Source organism: Panulirus ornatus, chromosome 32 (assembly GCF_036320965.1).
Source record: "Panulirus ornatus isolate Po-2019 chromosome 32, ASM3632096v1, whole genome shotgun sequence".
Taxonomy (NCBI): Eukaryota; Metazoa; Arthropoda; class Malacostraca; order Decapoda; family Palinuridae; genus Panulirus; species Panulirus ornatus.
In genome coordinates this window covers 6,647,219-6,664,448 of record NC_092255.1, presented here as the reverse complement: position 1 = coordinate 6,664,448, position 17,230 = coordinate 6,647,219, and the positions used below count along the sequence as shown (strand labels likewise).

General features: G+C 41.9%; 1 long non-coding RNA gene across 1 annotated transcript in view; it reads right to left on the bottom strand.

The window, feature by feature from the left end:
* Positions 1–7,739, bottom strand: part of LOC139759024 (uncharacterized) — a 30,101-nt gene extending 22,362 nt beyond the window's left edge. The window contains exon 1 of the long non-coding RNA XR_011714976.1: positions 7,602–7,739. This is a non-coding gene — a long non-coding RNA (uncharacterized lncRNA). The remainder of the gene's footprint in view (positions 1–7,601) is intronic.
* Positions 7,740–17,230: the final 9,491 nt, after the last annotated feature.

The window sequence follows — 17,230 nt, the reverse complement described above, 5'->3', positions numbered from 1 at the left end:
TTTTCTTTTTTTTGAAGTAAGGCAAGTTGTTAGAAACAGTGAAAAGTTTTTATCGAGGATGTAAGGCATGTGTACGTGTAGGAAGAGAGGAAAGTGATTGGTTCTCAGTGAATGTAGGTTTGCGGCAGGGGTGTGTGATGTCTCCATGGTTGTTTAATTTGTTTATGGATGGGGTTGTTAGGGAGGTGAATGCAAGAGTTTTGGAAAGAGGGGCAAGTATGAAGTCTGTTGGGGATGAGAGAGCTTGGGAAGTGAGTCAGTTGTTGTTCGCTGATGATACAGCGCTGGTGGCTGATTCATGTGAGAAACTGCAGAAGCTGGTGACTGAGTTTGGTAAAGTGTGTGAAAGAAGAAAGTTAAGAGTAAATGTGAATAAGAGCAAGGTTATTAGGTACAGTAGGGTTGAGGGTCAAGTCAATTGGGAGGTGAGTTTGAATGGAGAAAAACCGGAGGAAGTGAAGTGTTTTAGATATCTGGGAGTGGATCTGGCAGCGGATGGAACCATGGAAGCGGAAGTGGATCATAGGGTGGGGGAGGGGGCGAAAATTCTGGGAGCCTTGAAGAATGTGTGGAAGTCGAGAACATTATCTCGGAAAGCAAAAATGGGTATGTTTGAAGGAATAGTGGTTCCAACAATGTTATATGGTTGCGAGGCGTGGGCTATGGATAGAGTGGTGCGCAGGAGGATGGATGTGCTGGAAATGAGATGTTTGAGGACAATGTGTGGTGTGAGGTGGTTTGATCGAGTAAGTAACGTAAGGGTAAGAGAGATGTGTGGAAATAAAAAGAGCGTGGTTGAGAGAGCAGAAGAGGGTGTTTTGAAATGGTTTGGGCACATGGAGAGAATGAGTGAGGAAAGATTGACCAAGAGGATATATGTGTCGGAGGTGGAGGGAACGAGGAGAAGAGGGAGACCAAACTGGAGGTGGAAAGATGGAGTGAAAAAGATTTTGTGTGATCGGGGCCTGAACATGCAGGAGGGTGAAAGGAGGGCAAGGAATAGAGTGAATTGGAGCGATGTGGTATACCGGGGTTGACGTGCTGTCAGTGGATTGAATCAGGGCATGTGAAGCGTCTGGGGTAAACCATGGAAAGCTGTGTAGGTATGTATATTTGCGTGTGTGGACGTATGTATATACATGTGTATGGGGGTGGGTTGGGCCATTTCTTTCGTCTGTTTCCTTGCGCTACCTCGCAAACGCGGGAGACAGCGACAAAGCAAAAAAAAAAAAAAAAAAAGGTGACCAAAAGTGAACACAATAATCAGACCGAGGAATCTATGAATCCAAGAATTGCATTCGCCCTTTTCACTGTTTCTGTGCACTGTTTACTTGGCTTTCGATCAATAGAGATTATCACGCCCAAATTCTTTCTCAATTACCTTTTGGAATTCAAGAAAATTCATTCTGTAAAAACTTTGCACCTTACGATACTAGATTCACTTGCCACCTGCGAGCTCGGTTTGTCTATGTTCGTTTGATGTTGTAGACGTTCATTTTCTGTTGTAGATTCGTTACCCTACTGCAAGTGTGAATATCTTACAATGCAACCCATTATGAATGTCATTGATATAGATGAGAAAGAGAGACAGTCTTTACGAATTATTCTTGTGGCACACCACTTGTTACGTCTAATCATTCTGTGGCTTGACCATTAACTACTTTGTTTAAGGCCAGTCGGTCAAGTTCATATTAACCAATGGAACTTTAGCGAATGCTCTTCGAAAATCTAAATAGATGACATGAACTGTTTTACTTTCGTCATTCCTAGTGATTTTATGATTAAAGTTAAAGAATTCTTTTAGACGAATGATTTCGTGGAAACCATGTCAAAAATCTTTTATTAAGCAGCGGTCCACTAAATGGTTTACGATCTTATTTGCAATTCGTTCAGCTAAATGGACCATAATTTTGGACAGCGATTTATTACTTTTTTTTTCATAATAAGCTTTACATTGGCCAAATTCCATTTCTCTGGAGCAGTTTCCGTAGCAAGTGACTTATTGAAAAAGAGCTGTCAAGGGTTTAACTATCTCACTTTTTCGCCTCTCACCGTTTTTGTATAATACGTATCTGCTGGACCTGCTGTTCTATCTACTTTTATTCCATTCAGTGCTGATACTATATCTTTGATAATGATGTAAATATACTGCAATGGAACTGGATTCAGAACACCAATAGCTTAACTGTAAATACTAAAAAAGAAATTGCCATGTCTCTATTGTCTTGAAAAAGTCATATTGTCCGTTATTAATGGACCAATTGACTGGGCAACGACTCTCTGACTTCTTCCATATCCATAAAACTATTTAGGAATCATTATCTTTCAGCAATGTATACTTCATACTGACGTTGACGTACAAATCTCGTAGTTTCTTTACATACATCTACATAATTTGCTCCTCTGCTTCGAACGTTTTACTGAAGTCCACCCTAGTTAACTAGGTCCATAACGTTTTCATTAATATCATCATTCCAAGTTTGCCTGCCAAGAGCAATGCGAAAATCTTGATAATTTGCAAGTCTTAAATCTGGATTTTTTTTCGCATCTCATATGTTGATTAGTATTACAGGCATTTTTGAAAGTTTATAAGAAAAATGAAAAAGCAAAAATTCGACGGTGATCACTGGTACTAAGCTTGTCTTCACCTTCAACATTCTTAAAGAGACCATCATTTGGAGCTAGAACTAAATCTAATATGTTCTCATCACAAGTAGATTTCTCGACTACTTGTATAAGGGCACTACCAAGCAAATTTAGGTAAAGCCCGCGCCTCAAGAAGGGATTCTTCCCATTAGCAAAGATGTATCAAAATCACCCAATACGATCGAATCTTGTTCATTGTTAATTCCTTCTATCTTCCGTCTACTTCTAGTGTCTGTACCGGAGCTAATCAATTAATCTTATTGCTATTTTCGTACGAAACAAAATTCCGAAATACCAGATTTATAAATTCCTTCTAATACAGTTGTCTCTTTTAACTTTCTAAAAGGGGAAACAGAAGAAGGAGTCACGCGGGGAGTGCTCGTCCTCCTCGAAGGCTTAGATTGGGGTGTCTAAATGTGTGTGAATGTAACCAAGATGAGAAAAAAGGAGAGATAGGTAGTATGTTTGAGGAAAGGAACCTGGATGTTTTGGCTCTGAGTGAAACGAAGCTCAAGGGTAAAGGGGAAGAGTGGTTTGGGAATGTCTTGGGAGTAAAGTCTGGTGTTAGTGAGAGGACAAGAGCAAGGGAAGGAGTAGCACTACTCCTGAAACAGGAGTGGTGGAAGTATGTGATAGAGTGTAAGAAAGTAAACTCTAGATTGATATGGGTAAAACTGAAAGTGTATGGAGAGAGATGGGTGAATATTGGTGCATATGCACTTGGGCATGAGAAGAAAGATCATGAGAGGCAAGTGTTTTGGGAGCAGCTGAGTGAGTGTGTTAGTTGTTTTGATGCACGAGACCGGATTATGGTGATGCATGATTTGAATGCAACGGTGAGTAATGCAGTAGTTGAGGGAATAATTGGTGTACATGGGGTGTTCAGTGTTGTAAATGGAAATGGTGAAGAGCTTGTAGATTTATGTGCTGAAAAAGGACTGGTGATTGGGAATACCTGGTTTAAAAAGCGAGATATACATAAGTATACGTATGTATATAGGAGAGATGGTCAGAGAGTGTTATTGGATTACGTGTTAATTGATAGGCGCGCGAAAGAGAGACTTTTGGATGCTAATGTGCTGAGAGGTGCAACTGGAGGGATGTCTGATCATTATCTTGTGGAGGCTAAAGTGAAGATTTGTAGAGGTTTTCAGAAAAGAAGAGAGAATGTTGGGGTGAAGAGAGTGGTGAGAGTGAGTGAGCTTGGGAAGGAGACTTGTGTGAGGAAGTACCAGGAGAGACTGGGTACAGAATGGAAAAAGGTGAGAGCAAAGGTGGTAAGGGGAGTGGGGGAGGAATGGGATGTATTTAGGGAAGCAGTGATGGCTTGCGCAAAAGATGCTTCTGGCATGAGAAGCGTGGCAGGTGGGCAGATTAGAAAGGGTTGCGATTGGTGGGATGAAGAAGTATGATTATAAGTGAAAGAGAAGAGAGAGGCATTTGGACGATTTTTGCAGGAAAATAATGCAAATGAGTGGGAGATGTATTAAAGAAAGAGGCAGGAGGTCAAGAGAAAGGTGCAAGAGGTGAAAAAGAGAGCAAATGAGAGTTGGGGTGAGAGAGTATCATTAAATCTCAGGCAGAATATAAAGATTTTTGGATGAAGGTAAATAAAGTGCGTAAGACGGGAACAAATGAGAACATCAATGAAGGGGGCTAATGGCGCGGTGATAACAAGTAGTGGTGAAGTGAGAAGGAGATGGAGTGAGTATTTTGAATGTTTGTTGAATGTGTTTCATGATAGAGTGGCAGATATAGGGTGTTTTGGTCGAGATGGCGTGCAAGGTGAGAGGGTTAGGGAGAATGATTTGGTAAACAGAGAAGAGGTAGCGAAAGCTTTGCGAAAGATGAAAGCCGGCAAGGCAGCGGGTTTGGATGGTATTGAAGTGGAATTTAATAAAAAAGGGGTTGACTGTATTGTTGACTGGTTGGCTAGGTTATTTAATGTAGTATGGATCATGGTAAAGTGCCTGAAGATTGGGGGAATGCTTGCATAGCGCCATTGTACAAAGGCAAAGGGGATAAGAGTGAGTGCTCAAATTACAGAGGTATAAGTTTGTTGTGTATTCCTGGGAAATTTGATGAGAGGGTATTGATTGAGAGGGTGAAGGCATGTACAGAGCATCAGATTGGGGAAGAGCAGTGTGGTTTCAGAAGTGGTAGAGGATGTATGGATCAGGTGTTTGCTTTGAAAAATGTATGTGGGAAATACTAAGAAAAGCAACTGCATCTGTATGTAGCATTTATGGATCTGGAGAAAGCATATGGTAGAGTTGATAGAGATGCTTTGTGGAAGGTATTAAGAATATATGGTGTGGGAGGCAAGTTGTTAGAAGCAGTGAAAAGTTTTTATCGAGGATGTAAGGAATGTGCACGAGTAGGAAAGAAGTGATTGGTTCTCAGTGAATGTAGGTTTGCGGCAGGGGTGCGTGATGTCCCCATGGTTGCTTAATCTGTTTATGGATGGGGTTGTTAGGGAGGTGAATGCATGAATTGTGGAAAGAGGGGCAAGTATGCAGTCTGTTGTGGATGAGAGAACTTGGGAAGTGAGTAAGTTGTTGTTTGCTGATGAAATATCGCTGGTGGCTGATTCGGGTGAGAAACTACAGAAGCTGGTGACTGAGTTTGGTAAAGTGTGTGAAAGAAGAAAGGTTATTAGGTATAGTAGGGTTGAGGGACAAGTCAATTGGGGGGTAAGTTTGAATAGAGAAAAACTGGAGGAAGTGAAGTGTTTTAGATATCTGGGAGTGGATTTGGCAGCGGATGGAACCTTGGAAGTGGAAGTGAATCATAGGGTGGGGTAGAGGCGAAAGTTCTGGGGGCATTGAAAAATGTGTGGAAGTCGAGAACGTTATCTTGGAAAGCAAAAATGGGTATGTTTGAAGGAATAGTGGTTCCAACAATGTTATATGGTTGCGAGGCGTGGGCTATAGCTAGAGTTGTGCGCAGGAGGGTGGATGTGCTGGAAATGAGATGTTTGAGGACAATATGTGGTGTGAGGTGGTTTGATCGAGTAAGTAATAATAGGGTAAGAGAGATGTGTGGTAATAAAAAGAGTGTGGTTGAGAGAGCAGAAGAGGGTGTACTGAAATAGTTTGGTCACGTGCAGAGAATGAGTGAGGAAAGATTGACAAAGAGGATATATGTGTCAGAGGTGGAGGGAACGAGAAGAAGTGGGAGACCAAATTGGAGGTGGAAAGACGGAGTGAAAAAGATTGTGAGTGGTCGGGGCCTGAACATGCAGGAGGGTGAAAGGCGTGCAAGGAATAGAGTGAACTGGAACGATGTGGTATATCGGGGTCGACGTGCTGTCAATGGATTGAACCAGGGCATGTGAAGCGTCTGGAGTAAACCATGGAAAGTTCTATGGGGCCTGGATGTGGAAAGGGAGCTGTGGTTTCGGTGCATTATACATGACACCTAGAGACTGAGGGTGAACGAATGTGGCCTTTGTTGTCTTTTCCTAGCGCTACCTCGCGCACATGCGGGGGAAGGGTGTTGTCATTTCATGTGTGGCGCGGTGGCGATGGGAATGAATAAGGGCAGACAATATGAATTATGTACATGTTCACATATGTACATATCTGTGTGTGTATATATATGTATACGTTGAGATGTTTAGGTTTGTATATGTTCGTGTGTGGACGTGTATGTATATACATGTGTATGTGGGTGGGTTGGGCCATTTTTTCGTCTTTTTCCTTGCGCTATCTCGCTCACGCGGGAGACAGCGACAAAGTATACTATAACTATAATAAATACAGTTGTCTCCGATTCCGAAAATTTGTTACGTATACTGTGTAAATCATTTTTTTTCCCAGCACACGAGTAAGACTTTTTCCGATGGTACATGTTTGTGCTGAAATGGCTGTGAGAAGCCCATCAAGGTAAACTTGGTCCAAAACATTGATCTGACCTGTCTTAACTGCTTCATACCTGCCTTGCTTCCCAGCCTTTACCTGGGAAATGATGTCAAGCTGCGCCACTGTGCCATTTCCCCGACCTGCCTCGTTCCCAAACTGCGTCGTCAGCTGACACATCCCACTGTTCCCCGGGGTTGTGTTCTACAGTGTTTCCTCCCTTCTTCGTTCCTTTTCAGGGTCAGGTCTCTCACTTCTGGTTTACCCATCCTCCCATGTTTCCTCTTATCTTGAACCCCTTCCTTTAATTCTCCTATGTTCCGAGAACCTAACTAGTTTACGTCTATCGAAAAAATAGAGCCTAATGTTCTGTCGAACTCCCCCTAGGCAGGTTTTCCCTATTCCATTCAAATGGAATCTATCCTTAGCAAAGAGGATTCGATCTAGATCAACTGGTACCATGAATCTATATAAAAGACGTTTTCCTCATCCTTATAATCTCAGTTTTATTATCTATCCCCATCTGAGGGTACAGAGATTTCAGTCATATCTGGGCAATAACATCCCACTGGTTTCTTTGAACTTACGGATCAGATTCTTATACTTGCCTAAGATTTCCTTTGATCTTCCATTGACTCTTTCATTTGTTCCCGACTGGTCAACAAACATCATATCCTCAGGAGTGTTTAAGACAATGTCAATTTTCCCGAAAATATTTTTCAATTTTGCACCAGAAGAGCAAAAATTTCTTTCTCATCTCCCTCTATACAAAACTCCTGGTCCTGATCCAGTAAACTACACCTATTCTAAGTTGGAACCTCCCTTTTCCTGAACTTCTACTAGTCGACAAGTCTTCCAAGTGGACTGGAAGGTAAATTTGTGTTTTAACCGTCTCCACGACCACCAACGTATTTCCAAAATCTTCCTCGTTGGTCATCATTGGTTCACACTCCTGTATATTAACTGTTTTTACAGTGACAAAGTCCGCAAGACTTTTCACAAAACCATGCTACCATTAACTTTCACCAATACCTCACTGTTCCTCCTAATTTCTAAATACGTACAATCTCCAAAACAAAGAAAGAAGATACTTACCTTTTTCTTAAATGAGAAAGTCTTGGGCACAACGGTGAACTTATGGAAACACGACCACTCGCAACAGAGGTCAGGGGATGTAGCTGAAAAGTGGGTGGCACATAAATCAAAAAGGTTAATAAAGCAAGAAGCTGACACACGTAAATCACATATTTTTGGACTGGAAAATAACACAAGGAATAAATACGAAAAGAAGATTACTAGAGGTTACAGAATTGCCAGACGCAATTTCTGAGAAAAAAGAAAGAAAAAAATGGGTGGTTACAGTCATGGCACAAGACCAATTATGGTTACATATGATTTGGAATCATCTACATAGCCAGGATGTACTCACTCAGGCTGAGAGGTTTGAAAAAGGGTAAATTCTTCGAGGTATTCATCGAGTTTGAGAGACCGTGGGGAAAAAAGGAGAAAAACAAATTAAAGAGTTGGAAGGCAGAAAACTGGAGAAACGAAATAAGGCAAGACAACAGAGCAGCCCCGCCAGTACAGCAAGAACGTCAGTAATATTAACCGCTGGTAATGTCCGACTGAGAGGAATGTGACACAAATACTGATGGATTCTTAGCAGTGGCAAAGAACTGGACTTTGGGGATCGTATTGAAGGAAAACGCACCAGATACTGTTGGATTTATGGAAATAAGCCTTATTAATGAGATATCACTTGTCATGTTCATGGTGGTATACACATAGCAAGAAGGGAAAAAAAGAAGACATATAAGGAAGATGATAAGCCTTCCTGATAAGCGAGACTCAACTTTCTGGAAATAGAGGATGGCGATGCATGTAAACAATATGTAATGAGAAGCGTAACTGTAGGGAAGAAGTGTGTAATGGTGTTAATATAATCCTCCAAAGAATTACAACGATCCAGAGTAAATATAAAATGGTAACAATAGAGGATCAATCCTGTTCGTACACGAAAACTTAAAGAAACAGTTCACAGAGATCGTAAAGTACTGATGGGAATTTCAGTTATAGAGAGACAGACTGGAGGATTTTGGATTTTATGATGACCGAGTCATAGAGACACACCAGGATGTCATGAAATACACGAAGATATGAAGCATTGATCACTACTAGGCTTTGTCTTCACACAGAATAGCCTAGGTACTTAAAACATCATACATGACCATGCTGTGCTCAAGTCTATGTGGCAAATGAATGTTTCAAAAGACTGAAGATAAAACGAGATTCAAAAAGATATAATCATGGAAACAACAAAGAACAAAGAAGACTTGTTTCAGTGGTAACAGAAAATGGGAAATCAATTTCAGTAGCCAGGAACTATAGCATTGTAGTGATGGGTTTTGTGAACTTTACAGCGAAGAAGTACAATCAAACACAGAGGGAATATAAAGAAATAGGGAGAATTGGTTCAAGAAAAGTAGCCAAAAAGCAAACGATGCACTGTGATGAAGATGTAGTCGAAACTCCAGACATTATTTGTATATATTTGTATGTACATTATCTGTATATATTTGTATATACATTATCAGTATATATTTGTATATATTTGTATATACATTATCTGTATATATTTGTATATATATATGATCACAATGCCCTCCAATAGCAAAGATTCGAACCTGGACCTTTTGCGCGGTAGACGGGAACGCTATAGGAAAATGACTATTCAGTTACTTGAATAGTCCCCTTCTTATCAAGGTCGAGCATAGCCAGGCGGCTAGCGTTCCCAGCTACTACAGAAAAGGTCCGGGTTCGAATCCTAATGAAAAGTGCATGTTCATAGACACTATACTCGTGTGTTTGTACACACACACTCATATATATGATATTTTTTTCTTTCATTATACTTTGTCGCTGTCTCCCACACTAGCGAGGTAACGCAAGGAAACAGACGGAAGGATGGTCCAACCCACCCACATACACATGTATATACAATATACATACACGTCCACACACGCACATATACATACCTATACATTTCAACGTATATATATGTATACATACACAGACATATACATATATACACATGTACATTATTCATACTTGCTGCCTTAATTCATTCCGGTTGCCACCCCGCCACACATGATATGACAACCCCCTCCCCCCGCATGTGCGGTAGGTAGCCCTAGGAAAAGACAACAAAGGCCACATTCGTTCACACTCAGTCTCTAGCTGTCATGTGTAATGCACTGAAACCACAGCTCCCTTTGAACACCCAGGCTCCACAAAACTCTCCATGGTTTACCTCAGACGCTTCACATGCCCTGGTTCAATCCTCTTCTGCTCTCTCAACCACATTCTTTTTATTACCACACATCTCTCTTACCCTTTCATTACTTACTCGATCAAACCACCTAACACCACATATTCTCCTCAAATATCTCATTTCCAGCACATCTACACTCCTCCGCACAACTCTATCTATAACACACGCCTCTCAACCATATAACATTGTTGGAAGCACTATTCCTTCAAACATACCCATTTTTGCTTTCCGAGATAATGTTCTCGCCTTCCACACATTTTTCAACGCTCCCAGAACTTTCGCCTGCTCCCCTACCCTGTGACTCACTTCTGCTTCCATTGTTTCATCCGCTGCTAAATCCACTCCCAGATATCTAAAACACTTCTCTTCTTCCAGTTTTTTTCCATTCAAACTTACCTCCCAGTTGATTTGTCCCTCAACCCTACTGTACCTAATAACCTTGCTCTTATTCACATTTACTCTCAGCTCTCTTCTTCCACACATTTTACCAAACTCAAACACCAGCTTCTGCAGTTTCTCATCCGAATCAGCCAACAGCGCTGTATCATCAGCGAACAACAACTGACTCACTTTCCAAGCCCTCTCATCCACAACAGACCGCATACTTGCCCCTTTCTCCAAAACTTTTGCATTCAGCTCCCTAACAACCCCATCCATAAACAAATTAAACAACCATGGAGACATCACGCACCCCTGCCGCAAACCGACATTCACCGAGAACCAATCACTTTCCTTTCTTCCTACTCGAACACATGCCTTTCATCCTCGATAATAGCTTTTCACTGCTTCTAGCAACTTACCTCTCACACCATATATTCTTGATACCTTCCACAGAACATCTCTATCAACTCTATGATATGCCTTCTCCAGATCCATAGATGCTACGTACAAATCCATTTGCTTTTCTAAGTATTTCTCACATACATTCTTCAAAGCAAGGACCTGATCCACACATCCTCTACCACTTCTGAAACCACACTGCCCTTCCCCAATCTGATGCTCTGTACATGCCTTGACCTTCTCAATCAATACCCTCCCATAAAATTTCCTAGGAATAATCAACAGACTTATATCTCTGTAATATGAGCACTCACATTTATCCCCTTTGCCTTTGTACAGTGTCACTATGCAAGCATTCCGCCAGTCCTCAGGCACCTCACCATGAGTCATACATACATCAAATATCATCACCAACCAGACAACAACACAGTCGCCCCCGTTTTTAATGAATTCCACTGCAATACCATCCAAACCTGCTGCCTTGCCGGCTTTTATCTTTCGCAAAGCTTTTACTACCTCTTCTCTGTTTACCAAATCATTAACCCTAACCCTCTCACTTCGCACACCACCTCGACCAAAACACCCTATATCTGCCACTCTATCATCTAACTCATTTGACAAACCTACAAAATACTCACTTCACTCCTTCTCACATCACCACTACTTGTTATTAGCTCCCCGTTAGCCCCCTTCACCGATATTCCTATTTGTTCTCTTGTCTTACGCACTTTATTTATCTCCTTCCAACACATCTTGTTATTCTCCCTAAGATTTAATGATACTCTCTCACCCCAACTCTCATTTGCCCTCTTTTTGACCTCTTGCACCTTTCTTTTGACCTTCCTCTTTCTTTTATACATCTCCCAGTCATTTGCATTATTTCCCTGCAAAAATCGTCCAAATGCCACTCTCTTCTCTTTCACTAATAATCTTACTTCTTTATCGCACCACTCACTACCCTTTAAAATCTGCCTACCTTCCATGCTTCTCTGGCAACAAGCATCTTTTGCGCAAGCCATCACTGCTTCCCTAAATACATTCCATTCCTCCCCCACTCCCCTTACATCCTTTGCTCTCGCCTTTTTCAATTCTGCACTCAGTCTCTCCTAGTACTTCTTCACACTAGTCTCCTTCCCAAGCTCACTTACTCTCACCACTCTCTTCACCCCAACATTCTCTCTTCTTTTCTGAAAACCTCTACAGATCTTCACCTTCGCCTCCCCAAGATAATGATCAGACATCCCTCCAGTTGCACCTCTCAGCACATTAACATCTAAAAGTCTCTCTTTCATGCCCCTATCAATTAACATGTAATCCAATAACGCTCTCTGGCCATCTTTCGTACTTACATACGTATGCTTATGTACATCTCTTTTTATAAACCAGGTATTCCCAATCACCAGTCCCTTTTCAGCACACAAATCTGCAAGCTCTTCATTTCCATCTACAACACTGAACACCCCATGTACATCAATTATTCCCTCAACTACTACATTATTCACCCTTGCATTCAAATCACCCATCACTATAACCCGGTCTCGTGCATCAAAACCGAACACACTCACTCAGCTGCTCCCAAAACACTTGCCTCTCATGATCTTTCTTCTCATGCCTAGATGCATATGCACCAATAATCACCCAACTCTCTCCATACACTTACAGTTTTACACGTATCAATCTTGAGTTTACTTTCTTACACTCTATCACATACTCCCACCACTCCTGTTTCAGGAGCAGTGTTACTCCTTCCCTTGCTCTTGTTCTCTCACCAACCCCTAACTTTACTCCCAAAACATTCCCAAGCCACTCTTCCCCTTTACCCTTGAGCTTTGTTTCACTCAAAGCTAAAACATCCAGGTTCCTCTTCAGTAAGTAAACACTATAGACGATGAAACGAAGCATTAATCTGGTAACACTAGGATATATTCAAAGAATCAGTCCATGTTACGTATACTTTGGACAATTATACAAAATGATTTATTTGAGGCACAAACTACACATGTACAGTGGCGCAAAGCACCACCCTCCAAAAGTGAGCCACATCACGAGTCAGATTGCCAGAGATTCTTGATCAACGAAGCAGTCGAGGGAAGTGCTTTGACGGCCCAACAGATGTCGCACAGCCCAGTGTGCATGAGAGGGACGGGGTTGGAGTGGGTGCAAGGAGAGGAAGGTTGTTTGTCCCTGTCTTAACCTATTTACCTTTACGAACGTTCCTCGACCTCCAAATCCCTCATGCTGAATTTACTGAGGATTCAAATAAGACTCTACGATTAGTTACAGATGAAGACTATTCCTACACTGAAAACACCGTCGTACGTCATGAACAACAAAAGGTTCAAGTATTCGGATCATATTCCGAAAGAACTAGCCTCGTCCCCAACAAATATGGCAGAGACTTGAAGACAACGATGGTATAAACTTAGGCAAATCCGAGATCTGGACAACACCCGCGAAGCCTCAAAGCACTCAATAAGGCTCCGGTCATTCATCTATGTACACACAGAACAGTGTCTAGCTTAACTTAGAAAAAAAAGAAGATACAACAGAAATACATACACATCCCCAGTCTGCTGGGGGTATATAAACAAGGTACATAAAAAAAAGGACACGCTTCTCAAATATCCTCCCCACATGTTATCAGAAATGTATACGCTTCAGTCTTCTCAATTTCAAGCTATCCCTTCCCCTGTCCCTCCTCTTTCTTCTTCCTCTCCTCTAACCATCCTTGTAAATAAAGGTGTGCGGATGGTGAATGACGTTACGAAATCCCCCATACACTGATGACGTTAGATAAATGATGGCGATGATTTGCAGTCTTACGGATACTGAGAGTTCTATAACGATGATCGTAAATGCACGAAATAGAACACCTACCGCCGTTAACGGCTAGAAGAATGCAACATAAGAGGAGCCAGCGTGGCAGTTGCCCAATGCCAATTTCTTAATCATGGACGTATTTTGCTTATATATTGTGTTTCATTTAGGGTCCGGTCCTTTGATTATAAAGATAGTATGGCATAAGTTGGTGTTACATAATACTTTATGGATTGTGAGGTTATTACCACAGTAACGGTAGCACTGGAAGGGCATTCTGTCAACTGGAACTAGTAATGAACTATCGCCTCCCTCCCTCGCCCCACTCTACACCACACCCCTTCATTCCGAGGATATATACACCCGACATGTTTGACAGTCTCATATCAGTGTTTCTCTGGCGTTCACTGGGATGTTCTGTTGTTGCATATGTTGACAGTCAGCCCATAATCCACATAGGTGTCTCGGATAATAGAACGAGAGGCAACAGCAAGACTTACAAGCAAGGAGGTTAGGCGTTGGGGTCGTAAGCTATCTGTATGACAGCCTGGTAAACACTGTTTCACAGTACTGTCCCACCACCCACACACACCAGATAGGAAGATGGTGCTAGTAAGTGGTACTGTGTTTATAATCCTCTAACTGATGATTAGATTCCTTCCTCGTTTAGCAATCACCGCTAGTACATTGGCTCGCCTTGTAATTACAGTGTATATGTTATAGAATGGAAAAAGGTGAGAACAATGGAAGTAAGGGGAGTGGGGGAGGAATGGGATGTATTTAGGGAATCAGTGATGGATTGCGCAAAAGATGCTTGTGGCATGAGAAGAGTGGGAGGTGGGTTGATTAGAAAGGGTAGTGAGTGGTGGGATGAAGAAGTAAGATTATTAGTGAAAGAGAAGAGAGAGGCATTTGGACGATTTTTGCAGGGAAAAAATGCAATTGAGTGGGAGATGTATAAAAGAAAGAGACAGGAGGTCAAGAGAAAGGTGCAAGAGGTGAAAAAGAGGGCAAATGAGAGTTGGGGTGAGAGAGTATCATTAAATTTTAGGGAGAATAAAAAGATGTTCTGGAAGGAGGTAAATAAAGTGCGTAAGACAAGGGAGCAAATGGGAACTTCAGTGAAGGGCGCAAATGGGGAGGTGATAACAAGTAGTGGTGATGTGAGAAGGAGATGGAGTGAGTATTTTGGTTTGTTGAATGTGTTTGATGATAGAGTGGCAGATATAGGGTTTTTTGGTCGAGGTGGTGTGCAAAGTGAGAGGGTTGGGAAAATGATTTGGTAAACAGAGAAGAGGTAGTAAAAGCTTTGCGGATGATGAAAGCCGGCAAGGCAGCAGGTTTGGATGGTATTGCACTGGAATTTATTAAAAAAGGGGTTGACTGTATTGTTGACTGGTTGTTAAGGTTATTTAATGTATGTATGACTCATGGTGAGGTGCCTGAGGATTGGCGGAATGCGTGCATAGTGCCATTGCACAAAGGCAAAGGGGATAAGAGTGAGTGCTCAAATTACAGAGGTATAAGTTTGTTGAGTATTCCTGGTAAATTATATGGGAGGGTATTGATTGAGAGGGTGAAGGCATGTACAGAGCATCAGATTGGGGAAGAGCAGTGTGGTTTCAGAAGTGGTAGAGGATGTGTGGATCAGGTGTTTGCTTTGAAGAATGTATGTGAGAAATACTTAGAAAAGCAAATGGATTCGTATGTAGCATTTATGGATCTGGAGAAGGCATATGATAGAGTTGATAGAGATGCTCTGTGGAAGGTATTAAGAATATATGGTGTGGGAGGCAAGTTGTTAGAAGCAGTGAAAAGTTTTTATCGAGAATGTAAGGCATGTGTACGTGTAGGAAGAGAGGAAAGTGATTGGTTCTCAGTGAATGTAGGATTGCGGCAGGGGTGTGTGATCATCTCCATGGTTGTTTAATTTGTATATGGATGGGGTTGTTAGGGAGGTGAATGCAAGAGTTTTGGAAAGAGGGGCAAGTATGAAGTCTGTTGGGGATGAGAGAGCTTGGGAAGTGAGACAGTTGTTGTTCGCTGATGATACAGCGCTGGTGGCTGATTCATGTGAGAAACTGCAGAAGCTGGTGACTGAGTTTGGTAAAGTGTGTGAAAGAAGAAAGTTAAGAGTAAATGTGAATAACAGCAAGGTTATTAGGTACAGTAGGGTTGAGGGTCAAGTCAATTGGGAGGTAAGTTTGAATGGAGAAAAACTGGAGGAAGTAAAGTGTTTTAGATATCTGGGAGTGGATCTGGCAGCGGATGGAACCATGGAAGCGGAAGTGAATCATAGGGTGGGGGAGGGGGCGAAAATTCTGGGAGCCTTAAAGAATGTGTGGAAGTCGAGAACATCATCTCGGAAAGTAAAAATGGGTATGTTTGAAGGAATAGTGGTTCCAACAATGTTGTATGGTTGCGAGGCGTGGGCTATGGATAGAGTTGTGCGCAGGAGGATGGATGTGCTGGAAATGAGATGTTTGAGGACAATGTGTGGTGTGAGGTGGTTTGATCGAGTGAGTAACGTAAGGGTTAGAGAGATGTGTGGAAATAAAAAGAGCGTGGTTGAGAGAGCAGAAGAGGGTGTTTTGAAATGGTTTGGGCACATGGAGAGAATGAGTGAGGAAAGATTGACCAAGAGGATATATATGTCGGAGGTGGAGGGAACGAGGAGAAGAGGGAGACCAAATTGGAGGTGGAAAGATGGAGTGAAAAAGATTTTGTGTGATCGGGGCCTGAACATGCAGGAGGGTGAAAGGAGGGCAAGGAATAGAGTGAATTGGATCGATGTGGTATACCGAAGTTGACGTGCTGTTTGTGGATTGAATCAGGGCATGTGAAGCGTCTGGGGTAAACCATGGAAAGCTGTGTAGGTATGTATATTTGCGTGTGTGGACGTATGTATATACATGTGTATGGGGGTGGGTTGGGCCATTTCTTTCGTCTGTTTCCTTGCGCTACCTCGCAAACGCGGAAGACAGCGACAAAGCAAAAAAAAAAGAAAAAAAAAAGAAAAATGTTATATAGGATACAGGTTCGTATATAGTAACAAATGAAGGTCATAGATGAAAATAACTAATACAAATAGCAATACCCGTAAATGAATTTCCCATGGCTGAGCATACCAGTCATTCTGTTACAGTAACTCAAACCTACTACGGGAGACCTTCAACTGGCAATGGGATAAATATCGGAATATATAGAATTTCATGTAGAAAATACTCAATGAGTTCAACCACAGCTGTCACATCGAAGTTTTATTACGTATTACTTATAGTTTGATAAGCGAGGGATTTACCTACAACCCCTGCAAATAAAACTACGTATCACTTCTTCAAATTTCCAGCCATCAACAGTTCTGATATCTTAATTATAAGTAGAATATCATAATCATATTTGCACTATCTTCCCCCTGTGTGGTGTGGGGTGAGACAGGATGGATCAATGTTCACTACGCGGTCAAAAACATAACGTCTCCTGCCACCTGCCTTGGCTGGTACGTCCGCTGTCGCCTCTCCTCCTCCTACCAGAGTCAACCACGTAGTTCGTGGGCTGATTATCGCGTAGTGATCTGCGGATCACCTGTTACAGTTGTCAGAAAACCCTTGCAATTCTAGAATCACTCGGGTAACAATCTCACAGTGAAGTAATGATCATGTAGCACCAACTTAAACCATACTAATTCAAAAACTATCTTAGAGATAGTGTGTGTGTGTTGGGACCATTCTTCGTCTGTTTCCTTGCGCTACCGCGCTGACGCGGGAAACCGCGGTTAAGTATACGAAAAACAAAA